Source organism: Pleurodeles waltl, chromosome 3_2 (genome assembly GCF_031143425.1).
Source record: "Pleurodeles waltl isolate 20211129_DDA chromosome 3_2, aPleWal1.hap1.20221129, whole genome shotgun sequence".
Classification (NCBI taxonomy): Eukaryota; Metazoa; Chordata; class Amphibia; order Caudata; family Salamandridae; genus Pleurodeles; species Pleurodeles waltl.
The window spans coordinates 149,706,660-149,720,412 of NC_090441.1; the positions used below are offsets into that span (position 1 = coordinate 149,706,660).

General features: G+C 42.7%; 1 protein-coding gene across 2 annotated transcripts in view; it reads right to left on the reverse strand.

The window, feature by feature from the left end:
* The window catches only part of RAP1GAP2 (RAP1 GTPase activating protein 2), a 793,228-nt gene that overhangs the window by 563,857 nt on the left and 215,618 nt on the right, over positions 1–13,753 (reverse strand). The window lies entirely within an intron of this gene.

The window sequence follows — 13,753 nt, forward strand, 5'->3', positions numbered from 1 at the left end:
AACATTGATAAGTGAAATAAAAGCAAAACCCTGTTTGCTGTTATTTAAACATGTTGGTGCAGAACCCATAAATCATCGAAATAATCTGGCCAACACCATTATGAAATTCCAGAGGATGAAATAAGAGTCAAAGCCTTCACATCAGATAGCTTAAAAAATTGATGCATCCATAGAATGGAAAACCTGTGCAAAAATATTATTACGCTTAAATAAATTATATTATGCTTAATATGAATAAGCATAATAATAAATATTATTTTGCTTACATTTTCAAAATTGGAAGTTCACATTCTGCAACAATTTTCAAAAAAATTTCCCCCAGGGAGACTGAGTCAAGCACACATTTCTGCCCCTTTAACTCACTTAAAAGTAGGTATCTCGCATTATGTAAATGAGCTATGATCTTTTTTTCCATTTTTATGTGTATTACCACTAGTGAATTTTAAGAAATGTTATCTAATTTTACGTCACTTTCATATATTTTTCTTTAATTACGTCCTGTTTTAACTATGGACCAATTATGTAAATTGCATTTTGTTTTGTTTTAGTCTGGTCCACGCTATCGGAAACTGTCAAATTAATACATTAAATTCTGAATCTACTATTGCTCCTAGAGAGGAAGCAATTCCCATCAGCACATTTTTGTGCCAATAGTATCAAAGCCAATAGGGCAGACTTTAATATCCATCAATAAATTAGGATTTATAAAGCATGGCAAATCACCCATGAGAGTCTCAAGGCGCTGCCTTATAATATAAATAAACAGCATTTGTGCATGCAATGTACGTATGAGCATTTGTGAATGCTTGGGTTTAAAAGTATTGTCACATTGAAGCAAGACATACTGGCTTTGCCAATGCTTGTTTCTCCCTTGTGCCTCAAGGAGCGAACCTTTAAATCCTCTTAGTGAGAGTCAGGGTTACCCAGATGTGACAATAAGTGTCTGGAATGAACCCAAGGCTACTTCCAGGCCAGCCCTGGGGTTTTCAGCTTTGCCCTCAATAAGGGGTGGCAAATATCTCTGCTGGTAAAGGTAAGGTTGGTAAGGGTGATCAAAATATCTCTAGTGGACATCAAGCAGCCAATTTCAGTCTGAAATAAATAGCACACAGTTTCACTTTGCAATTGTAAAATCACAGTGACATTTGTGCACTCTAGTGAGTGTACAGCAGAGTTCTCTAACACTTAACTGGACTCTGGGATTGTGTACAGAATATGAAATGTGTGGGGTATGGACCAACAAATGCCTGTGCCAGTATGATATGAATATACAATCAATATCCAGAATAGTGTGAGGGACCTCTTGTGAAAGATAACTGACCCACTGCAAATGAGATACTGGTCTAAAAAAGCAGATGCAGAAAAAATAGGCTTTTGCTACTTTCAGACAGCTCAGTTTCAAGGCCACAACAGATTGTGGCAGGAAAGCCAGTGATGTAGCAAGTGTCCCATGGGCCCTACAGCCAGCAAGGAAATTTGGTCTCACCCCTGGTTTGATGGGGAAAAACAGAGCTATTAATTAGGGTGCGGCAAGCCCTACATACCCCTGTGTTTCTCTGCCACTACTCATGGTGCACAATTGAAACCTATGCCGTGAGGAACGCACAGTCCAGCCTCTTCATGGCTGAAGGTGTGGTGCTTCTATGCTCCACTTGTCAGTAGTTTTGGTTCTTAGCTCTCCTCTTAGCTGGACAACATAAACTCTCTATACCTGGAATGCCCCGCTTTACCTGAGCCACACCTGGCTACCATTCAAAACACCATAGCTCGTATCATTGTTAAGCTTCCATCTCTTCTAATGTCAGAGAACTCCAACATCGACATAACTTCAGATCTCTTGGTCTGGGCTATAAAGCCATTCAGAACTCAGGCTGGTCTCTTTTAAATACGAATTCACTCCTTAGCTGTGTTAATGCTTTCTCTGTCCACCCTCTAAATACCTCCTGGTGATTCTATACTTTAAGAACTGCCAATGAGGATGTTGGTTCTATTCTTATCTCAGAGCCAACTCCTTACCTACTGACATGGAAACCACCTCTGGCTACTAGCAGCTCAAATAAAGGTTAAACTTGGACCTGTCAGCGTGCACACACCTTGCAATAAATTGTCTTCTAGTGCGCTGATCCTGGATCGGAGCAGTGCAATCCATGCCAGGTTCTGGTGCGCCTCACGGAAATCGTCTCTCGTGGTAAACTAGGTTGGGCGGATGGAGAAGGCAGGAATAAAGCATTTCTGGTAAAGAACGGCAGACAAGGATATCCGTTTTAAGATTTACTCAAATAATTAAAGTACAGAATTACATAGGCTCGGCCATCCAAGTTATATCAGTAAGCATTCAGTTCAACAGAACATACAGCAAACTCATTAGAGTCCAAAATCCAGCATAGATTCATCTTCAAATGATGGGGAAAAAGTCACTTTCTCACATGCAGAAAACACACTCTTTTATAGGGTTTTAAACTAAAGCTATACTTACTGCATTAGAAGCACGTGGTTATCAGGCTCCTAGCCAGTAGTTAACAGTCTAGGAGCACCAGTTGCAATTAAATACTTTCAAAGATGTTCTCATTAATTCTAATACTTGGAGCTCTAATGTTTACAACATCTGTTCTTAGCACATCAAATGTTACACGGTCTGGGACAGTCAAGTACCCGGGGAGCTTCGAGGTATTTTTTTTTCTCACCTAGTAAAGTTGATGCATTTTTTTATGACAGAGAATAAACTGTGGCTCATACCACTTGTTAGACAGCAACTTCATGAAAAGATGGACAAAGTTGTCCTAAGCTAGAGAAAAAGTGAATTCTTATACTTTAGGAATTGAATTATTGAGATTTTAAGCTGTACACATTCACAGCTCTTTGTTCAACCCTGAGAACTGCATCCTAGGATCCTCGACCTTCCAGCACCAGAAAACCTGTTCAGAGCCCTTCTGCTGCTTGTTGTCAAAAACCCTATTGTGTACAATGCCAATAGTTAAGAGTCAGGTTTGGGTCATTTTATCACTCATCATTGGTGGGTCTTCTTGTCAATCTTATTTGCTTGGTAAGGGTTAAAAGTAAAAACAAAACAGCAGGACTATGTGTTAATCTGTCAAATACCAGTTCTAGTGCTGCATGACTTTGTAAAGGACACAGGTGCTTAATAAATTCAGTACAACAAAAAAATCATAACATGATTACATTCAGGTGTAACGTAACATGGTTTACCTAAGAAGCCCTTAATTTGAAACATCCTGGCAATACTCCAAAGGAAAAATTAAAGCATTTGGTTTACCAGAAATGTTTTTTCATCACTAATGACATGGTTCTTTTAAAGCATCAAGGGCTGTGATGAAAATATAGCAAACCCTGTTAATTTCCAGATATGTCTCCAGCAGATGTAACAAGGGTTCCATGGGCCCTTAAGCTAGCAATGTTTTCACCATTTATTGTCCAATGTTACTTGGCATAATCTAGTTATAATGGGAGCTGGGAACATTAGAATTTCCACAAAAAAATGTCTACCACATTCACTGAAATATTATGAATAATGACTGGTATGCCAACTCATTTGAGAAATAAAGGTGAATGTTCCTATGTCCTCCAAAAAGAAAGGAATACATTTCATAAAGTGTTCAGAGTACTAGCTTTGTCATTGAAGAGAAATAACTACTTTAGACAGATGTGAACAATGTGCATAGGCTTTGTGCAGTCACTCAAAGTGAAAGGAGCCAATGGGCAAACTGGTCTGCCCCGCTGCCCCATTTAGGGGGTCATTCCGACCCCGGCGGGCGGCGGGCACCGCCCGCCGGGCGGAAACCGCAAAAAGACCGCACTGCGGTCAAATGACCGCGGCGGTCATTCTAACTTTCCTGCTGGGCCAGCGGGCGATCTCCAAAAGATCACCCGCCGGCCCAGCGGGAAAGCCCCTGCAAAGAGGAAGCCGGCTCCGAATGGAGCCGGCGGATTTGCAGGGGTGCGACGGGTGCAGTGGCACCCGTCGCGATTTTCAGTGTCTGCAGAGCAGACACTGAAAATCTTTGTGGGGCCCTGTTAGGGGGCCCCTGCACTGCCCATGCCATGCCAGTGGCATGGGCAGTGCAGGGGCCCCCAGGGGCCTCACGACACCTGTTTCCGCCATCCTGTTCCTGGCGGTAAAAACCGCCAGGAACAGGATGGCGGGAAGGGGGTCGGAATCCCCATGGCGGCGCTGCAAGCAGCGCCGCCATGGAGGATTCCCTGGGCCAGGGGTAAACCGCCGGGAAACCGCCGGGAAACCGCCAGTTCCCCTTTTCTGACCGCGGCTTTACCGCCGCGGTCAGAATGGCCCAGGAAGCACCGCCAGCCTGTTGGCGGTGCTTCCGTGGTCGTTGGCCCTGGCGGTCGGTGACCGCCAGGGTCAGAATGACCCCCTTAGTATGCTGCAAGTGGGTGGGCCAAATGTTGAATGACACATTAACAGACCTATGGATTAAGCCCGCTAACCAAAAGCCCTTCTTGCATATCTATTACATATGTTTAAAAAAAAAAACAGTAGTCTGGTGAGACAGCCAAACCTATCTCAAAGGCCTGAATTAAAAACTAGATTTAGCTAAATGTGGGAAAACATGTATTGGTCGTGTAAATGTTAGTTACTGAAAGTCATCATTCTGAGCAGAAAAACTGTAAACAAATACTGGACCCAGTAATACGACACCCGTGGTTCATTACATTTACCAGGTGTGCTATTACTGCACCAAAATCTGTCACACTCCAAATGAGAACCAGTGAGTTCTGCACATTGTAAGTTTTTGAATGAGCCAGATGATAAACCCACAGAATGAGACCCATCAAAAATCAATAGGGTGGCAAGAAGACAAATCCAGAATCACAGAAGCAACAAACAGTAAAAGAAATAGTCAATCGCTGCAAATCTTTGATGCAAAATAAATTGAAATGCACTATCTGAGAGCACAAGAGCATAAATTGTCAGCATAAATAAACTGGAACTGAGGTGTGTCATACATCTCAGACAGCATGAGAAAATTTGCACTTTGATCCCTCTCTAACCCTATAAGAATGTTCAGGACCACCCTGGTCCCAGAAAAGATCTTTTAGATCTTGGTGCAGTCTGTCACTTGGGTCTGCTTTAGCTGATGCAGCATTTATCAGTGCATGGTCTGATAAGATATCCTACCTTATTTTATCTTTTGTTTTTTCCTTTTTATGATTTTATCAAATGACGTGTGTATCAGCCACAGTGGGATGATGCAGTGCAAATCATTTTCTGATTGGATTTGAGTCATCAACAGCCATGAAGAAATAAGCAGTCAGTGGCTGACTGTTTTACTATGTTAAATATCACACATTCAGGGGGAGGCTCCTGTTTTAGGAGCCAGAAATGGCTTCATTTTAGATGTCTTCCACCTAAAATTGCCTATTCTTCAATATAAGTCAATGGAAAAAATTTGTTTCAACAACTGTTTTTCAAAATCTCCCACTTTCCAGTTTTAAAATGTTGGCATGTATGATTTTGGAGACCCAGTACAGTTCAAATCACGAGGGTGTCAGATTGAGGTGCATGGGTCAGCTGCAGTAGAAGCAGTGCCTTTCTTTTTAAAGAAACCATGATGCTGCACAGATCCCAAGAGATTTCGGGTTGATGCGGTGGTGGCAACCGCAGAAGAAGCCGTGTGTGGGCTTCTGTTTACATCTATAAGCACAGCTCAAACCCTGGCAGTGCAGGGTTAGCACTCTTATTAAATGTGGTTTGGTGAAAGAAAGAGACTTAGGCCCTCATTACAACATTGGCGGTCTTCCGCACCGCGTATTATGAACTCTGGCAGCCTTCCGACGTTTTCCGTATGGAAAGCTGCCAGCAGCCATACTGGCGGTCGGCGGTAAAGTGGAGGCTGCTCAACCTCCACCGCCACGCCAACACAACACCGCCCACAGAATCACATCCCATGATTCGGTGTGGCGGTGTTCTGGTGGCGGTGATGTCCCCATGGATCCCGTCCCCTCCCGGAGGACCAACGCACAAGGTAAGTTGATCGTTCGTTAGGGGAGGGGGTGGGGGGGTGATGTGTGTTGTGTGCGTGCATGGGGGTGTGCGTGTGAGTGTGTAGAGGGGGTGTGTGAGTGCGTGTATGCGTGCGGGGGGGTGCTGTGTGTATGGGATGTGTGTGCGGGTCGGTCGGTGTGCATGTCTGAATGTATGTGTGCGGGTATGTGTTCTCGTGGTGTATGTGTGTGTGTAGGGGTGCGTGTATGTGCATGTTAGGGGTGTGTGTGTGTAGGGGTGCGTGTATGTGCATGTTGGGGTGGGAGTGGGGAGGGGGTGTGTACCCCCTTTGGGGGGTGGCAGTGGGGGGCGGGGGGAGGACTTGTGGGGGGTAGTGTGGGGTGGGGGAGACCCCTATCAGTGCCTGGGAAGGAATTCCCTGGCAGCGATAGTGACTACCGCCATGGTTCTCATGGCGGTTCCCAACCGCCAGAAACCATGGAGGTATGCAGGGTCCTGATACCGTTGGCGGTCTAGTGACGACCGCCGGGCCGCAGACCGCAACCTCCAGCCCAGCGGTCATTACCGCCATGGCGGTCGGAATGGTGAAGTGGCGGTCGACCACGGCGGTAACCGCCGCGGTCCAAATTCCATTTTTTTGACCGCCGGTCTGTTTGCGGTCTTACCGCCGCTTCTCCGCCGACTGCCAGGGTTGTAATGACCCCCTTAGTTTCATTACAGAACCTGTGGTTGGTTAGAAAGATTTACTTTGTTAAATGTTTTATGTTTTTTAAAGTGATAAGTCGCAGTTCGGCTCGGGGTTCTTGCTATACATAATTATACACGGAGATACAACTTTAAAAATTGTTGTTCTATAAAAAATATTTTCTTCTAAGCACTTAAGATAGAGTTACAAATATTATTATATTTACCTACTCACTAACTGATTGCAGTGCCTTTGCAGCCAATTTGGAATGACTGCAGCCTCTTCTTACAAGTCTATCTAGCCACAGGAGCTAAGCAGGCCTTCTTTTACTTCTGGCACCAGATATTTAAGAAGTGTGTTGGGAAAGATTCAGGGTGTTTGTTTGAAAGGCTATGGACATGAATCATTGAAAGCTAAAAGCCATCATACCTTTAGAAATGATGATGAAGAATCAAGAGGAGCAAGTAGAAGATGGAGGATTGATTCAAAACCTTCTTCTGCTTTGTCTCAACCCAATTACAGACTTTGATTAATTCTCTAATTGAGGTGTTGCATTGGTCCAGCTCAGTTCCAGAGATTCCAATAGGAGAAGATTCTATTATTTCCTCACTTTCTTCAGCCTCTGCAGGACAAGTTTCCTCTCTCGTTCTTCTTCCTGCTTCTTCTTACCCATCTCCTAAGATCCTCAACAAGTTTAAAGATGCAGGCGGACCAGCATTCAGACATGCAAGCTCTGTTTAGCTAACTGACAAATATTATTTCTCTATAGATGGAAGAGGAAAGGCCTGATACCAGTGTAGGCATGCTTCAGCATCTTCAATTAATTCCACTTCCCAGATGGCCAGTAAATAGAGGTAAATGATTTGCTATTATGACAATGGAGGTACTCAGAAAAAAAGCTATTGTATTAAGATTTCAAACAAAACTATACTCTTCAGCCAACAGAGAACTAACTCTTCATGTTTCAGAAACCCTGGATCATAGGTGGCCAACCAGGCAGGAAAATCTTCATTAGTTTCAGAAGATGTCTCTGTACGTGACCCTCTAAATAGGCAAGTGGAGCCAGCACTCAATAAGCGCTTCACCAGGTTCAATCTGACAACTAGAGATGTCATTGATGTTGTCCATGCCTCACAGTTTAGTTACAAGATTTTTCTATCACTGTCCATAGACTGGAAAAGACTGTTCAGAACTGCTAGGTTATATCAAAATGCAGGCAAAATTAATTTCAGGCATCCTCTCTGATTAGTTTAAGGTGGTTGATTTAGTGAGAAATATAAATACAGCAGAAAGGAGGCACATTTATCTGCAAGATTCAAGGGCTGACACTGCAAGCAAGGTTTGGTAGAACTAGTGGCTGATGGTTTTTCTTTATATGGGGATCATTCAGAAGACATATTAGAGAGCTTCTAGAAATCCAAAGCATGCCCCATGTTTGAAAGAAAACCTAAACCTGTAGAACAATTCAGACATTATTTCTGGTGGCAGTGGCAAAGAAGATATCAGCCTTAAGATCCAAGAGGGATTTGGCGGTCATCTTTTAGATCCCTGAATGCTAATAGATCGCTTCCTATTCTACAAAGCGTAGTTAACAGTCTGAACTATTCCCGTCCCTCGCCTATCCTGAAACTCATTTGAGAATGACTCTCTCAGTTTCTTCAATTTGGGAGGCATCTTCAACAGATGTCTAGGTTCTGCATAGCATCAGGTAAGGTTGTGTGTCCCAATTTGAAACCCTTCCTCAATATTCAGGCACAATTTACACCCTTTGGCCCTGGATGTCATCTAAGCAAGTAGCTCTTCCTGAAGGGGTCTCAGGAGTGATTACAAAAAGGACTGTAATACCAGCACATGCGGTCTAAAGCATTTGAGATACTATATCAATCCATCCATTTCAAGATGGAGCCACTTCACAGAGTTATTGCTTTAATCCAGGGGTCTCCAACCTTTTCTCTATAAGAGCTACTTATGTTCAATGAAAATCATCACAAGCTACTAATATTAGTGATGTAACAGTGACCTCCACATCCAAGATTCTCAGCAATGATAACATCAGTGCAGTAGGCAGTGCTTCCCGCTGTAACATAAAAAAGGCTTTGACAATTTGAATTGAAACATTAAATAGGTAATGTATAAAAGTCATAGCTGTAAAAACAAGAAATTAATCCCTGCAACTCAAATAATAGCTTTAAATGCATTTTGGAAATTCAACTATTTTTCTCCAAACATCAGTTTATGAGTTCTGAAAATACACACATTTTCGTCTTGCATACATGCTTTTTAATGTTGCTTTACATAATGATTCAAGCAAGCAAATGCCTTTATATTAGTAGATTGGGATTCTCACACCCTACTCGTTGGAGACACCTGCTCTAATCATGCCAGGAAAGTGGGTGATGTTACTTTCATGAGCTTAACTGCTCATCCCAAACAATCCACCTCATCAGAGGTGTCTGTCACTTGGTCTGATGGGATTCCATCTACAGTTTCAGGTTCTTCCTTAAAGGTCAATTATTTTCCAAACGTTCTTGCCAAGGTTCCGGCTCTTCTTGTGATGGTAATGATACAGAATGCTGGAATCTTGGATCACTCCTACTTGGAGAATGTCTGTTTCACTCAATTTCAGTTGCTCAAGAAGCCAGAGATAAAAGGGAAGTTGCCTTCTGTTACACAAGCATGGAGTTTCAATAAATCTACCAAAATACAAGTTGATACCTTACAAGACCTAGAGTTCATTTGAGCTGATATGCAACTGCACTGGGAGAAGTGTCCTTGTCAGAAGCAAGAGAATCAAACCTGCTAGAGACTGTTTCCAGGTTCTGGAGGATATTGTCAGTCTCCTATTTCATGCATCAGGGGTGGGTTCCCTTCTAGGCTGTGTATACAATGTGTGGATGTTTTTGTTTTGTGTTCTCTTACATGCCACATGTAGTTTCATGTGCCGGACTGCACTAGGGTCCCCTAGTTGAACATTTGCTTCATCATGGAAGGCCAGCTTCCAGGATCTCCAATGTTCCTATACCTCAAGAGATAAGTATTGCCTTGAAAAGGGGAATGATCCCTGACAATCTAAAAAATGACTCATACCAGGCAGCCCCGGCGTATGGGAATCTAAAGGACGATGTATCATTGCGGCTCCCTCCGCCTCCTCCGGTGATTGTAAGAACGGATGTCAGAGTTTGCGGGTCGGGAGCAAAAATAAACTCCTTCAAGAGACAGGTACTTTAGCTCCCAGTGATGCACTATTCATCTAATTGGAAGGAATTGGTGGCTGTTCCAAGGAATCAGAAACATTTTGCCCCTAATCTCCAGGAACAAGCAGTGTTAATAAGAACAGTCAACACAGTCAAATAGTTGTACAAAAATAGCCAATCAGGAACCACATTGATAGTTCTAGCTTCACTAGGTTTCTAGATAGGTTGTTTGCAGAACACAATCTTGTGTCCCCTAATGCCATCCATATCGGGGTATTAGGCATTGTACTGCTGGATCATCAAAGCAAAGCGTTTCCCTCTTTTCAATAATAAATGATGGTTCTCTTGCTGCTCAGACAGACTTGTGCCAAGTTGGAACTTCAATGGTGGACTTATTTGCAAGCGCCAGACATTATTTAACCCGTTTTCTATCTTGGTTTCCAGAAGGGGAATCATGAGGAGTGGATACATTAACCTCTCTATGGCCACCTCTTTGACTTTATGCCTTCCCTCTCTTTCTGCTGATAGTGAGATCCCTAGTACATCTCTTCATGGAGAAGACAGTAGTCATAATAGGTCCCTTCTGGACCTGGATGTGGAGATCCTCCTCCTGAGGAAGATGGCATTATGCTTGGAATTATTTTTTTAATGCATCTATGTCTGTGGGTTAAGAGCTGTTCCTCTTGCCTCTGAAAGGTTTTCATCTGTTTGCTTGAAAGTTGAGCAGAAGGTTTGCAAACTGTAGGTTTCTATTATTTTTGACAGCTTCTAATTAGGATTTCTTTAGAAGTTCTATTCCTAGATCCGAGAATCAACATTGGGCTTCTTTTGTGTCTGGTGTCAGAAACAGGCTTTAGAGATTTGTTCGTGTTACCCCAACTGGATTCTGCCATTTCTAAGGGAGGGGTTTAGTCTAGGCTTAGCAGTGGCTTATCTCAAGGTTCAGTGGGCAGCAATTAAAGCTGTTTATTCTCCTTGGGGAGGGTGGGGGACAGTTTAGGGGTGGTGGAGGGAATCAGCTGCTATGAAAGAGCGAAAGAGCTGGGGGCATATTGTTTGAGATATTATTCTTTTGAGAGACATCTTACTAAGTTGTTGCTTAGATCTTGGGATCTTTCTTTGGTTCTTAAGGGTCTACAACTTCCATTTTTGACCCTCACTACATTTTTTTGGTATCCATCACCTCTGCATGGAAAGCTTGGGGAGCTAGGGGTTCTCTTCATTAGGACTCCTTGCCTTCAATTATTTTCTGATAGGATTGGTTTACGGTTAGCTCTAAGTTTTCCTCTAACTTTGTGTCTAGCTTCCATACTGAGCAAGAGGTTTCTCTTCCATCGTATTTTGCAAACCCCACTTCAGAAGAAGCAAGGAGACTGCAAATTGTCATCTCTCAATCAGTTGAATGTACACTTTCAGGCAAGCGTTTTGATAATTTTAGAGCCTTCAAGAGAGGTCACACATCTGCTACCTTAATTAGGTTTGATTAAGTCTGTTGTTCCTCTGGTATTTCTCACATGCCCACTCCCCATCCTCCTAAAACACAACTTTAATCCTTAATGCTTGGGCACAAGAGACTGTTCAGCGGTCCAAGGGCGATTTAGAAGTCTTGGAGGTATGTCATGAACCCAAGAATGGGCAGCGCCAGATGATCCCTGGGAGGAGAGTGAGGGATCGAAGTTTTAGCTGGATCAAAGGATGTCTGTGAGAGGTGTGACAAACTTCAGTTCTGTAAGTACTGGACAAGGAGGGGTATTCGCGAACATTAAAAGTTCCTGGTAAGTAACCGGGCCATTACTGAAACATGTCACACCGAGAAAGCAAATGCACGAGGAAAGCTGCTGGTAAAGGTAGTGAAAATTATGTCGGGCAAATGCAACAGTCCCTCTTAAATTTGTAGTAGATTTAAGACTTGTGGGTCGTTTACAAATATTACAGCCGGTGCTGCTGAAAATCTTCAGTCGTAGATTTCCAGGAATACTTCTGCTTATCGAAACTGACCCATGTTGAGTTTTCAAAAAGTTGAAAAGTAAATAATGTGGGAATGCCTGAAGGTAACTAAAGCTTTTCCTTACATCTTCAGGAAAAAGAGGGACGTGCCTTTCCTGGCATATTTGCAAGAGTAGTTTTACTTCAATCTAAAGTAGGAAACCGTATTAAATATGACTTTGAAGGCCCAAAAAATGTACTAGCTTTTCTGTCCAAAGCCACCCCTTCGCTGCAGTGAAAAAACACCATTTTGGTGGATTTTAACCATCGTCAGTGCAACTTAAAATAGCAGTTGTACTTTTTGCCGAGGCCTGTTTGACGATCTACATGGTTAATATTTAATTGCAAACCACCAGACTGCCGATAGTGCATTGAGATGATAGAACGCTGCAGTGTTTCTCCTTGAACCTCTCACCCTCTGAGGAGTCTAAGGGATTACAAGCGCAATACACACATGGACCGCTAGATGGAGGTGTTGGACGAGGCTCAAATATTTAGCAACGGTACTTGCTGGGGGTTGTGTCATTTGAAGATATTTTGCTCTTAATGTTAAAGTTCCTTAAAACCAACCATTAAACAAACATTGGCAAATCCAAGAGGTCTCTCTTTGGCTTCTATCTAGCATTTTAGTTTTGTCAATGCCAGATTTGTTTTGTCATGGTTTTTGAAAGACCTTATTATAATCTTTTGAAAAACCTTATAAGTTTTCAGGGACTAGCCGGTATATATAATAAAAACACATTGGCTAAAAGCAAAAAATATTTTTGGGCCTCAAAAAGCACACATTGCCACAGAAGAACGTGGCATTGGAGGGACCTTTGTGTGAGGTCGTGCTCCTTGTCATGGAGCACGATGCCATCTCTCACAGTGAAGCAAACCAATGGCTGACTCTCTATCCACCCTGCATGTGGCAGAGGCCTGAAAAACTGTGAAGGACACAGCAATGGATGAGGATGCCCCTTTTTACTGTATTATATTCACCTTTTCTGTAAAATGAAAAGATCTTGTCCAAAGCTAAAAATAGCCCACTATGGGAGTGAGTTTAGGAATTTTAGATGAACACACTTTCTATGACCTGCAAATAATCCTGATATGAGTAGCATTGCAATGATTGTAGAGTAAAAAATACTTTGTTTGGAATGTTACGTCCGGACTTCTCTCTTCTCCAGACGTATGTATAAATGTAGGGTACTTCTGTAATGCAAACTCAGCTACGAGTCAATGGTGCACGGTAATGATAATAAGCTCTTTCATATATAGCGCTTCATTCTCTACATCTGCCGTTTCTAAACTCTGTAAATATCTGATGTTCCTCAGGGGCGTAGGACCAGTGGTGTGTGTGGGGGGGGGGCACCCTTCTGGTGGCCCCCATTCAGCTTAAGGCCATCACATATCTGTGACATATGAGAAACCTGGGGGACCCTCATCCCATTCTGCTGACAAGCTCCATCATTTTTCTTGCATCACTGATATTACTATTACTCAATAAAGGTACTCAAGGCATTGTCTGCTTAGCTGGCATTCATACTTTGTACTTCAGTGCACAGCAGACGTCAGTTGTGAGCTTTAAAAAATAGCCAACATACTCTCATGACCTGGGGCCCTCCTGAGGACCAGCCATTCACGTAGGAACTTGACAACTACCCCCTACCAGCTTATCTGCTTCAAGTAATACTCCCATTGCTTTTTTAATACTGAATTTTGGTATGCTAACACAGCCAGTAAAGCTGCTATAGTAAGAATAACAACTCAGTAAATATTTAAGCAGCTATGGCATAAACTTATGACAACAGGACACGTTTTAATCACATAACCCACTCCTCACATCCAACCCAAACACACACAAAACAATTCCAAAGCACAGAAATAATCTAAAAATAGAAAAATTAAAGAAAGGAAAGGTGG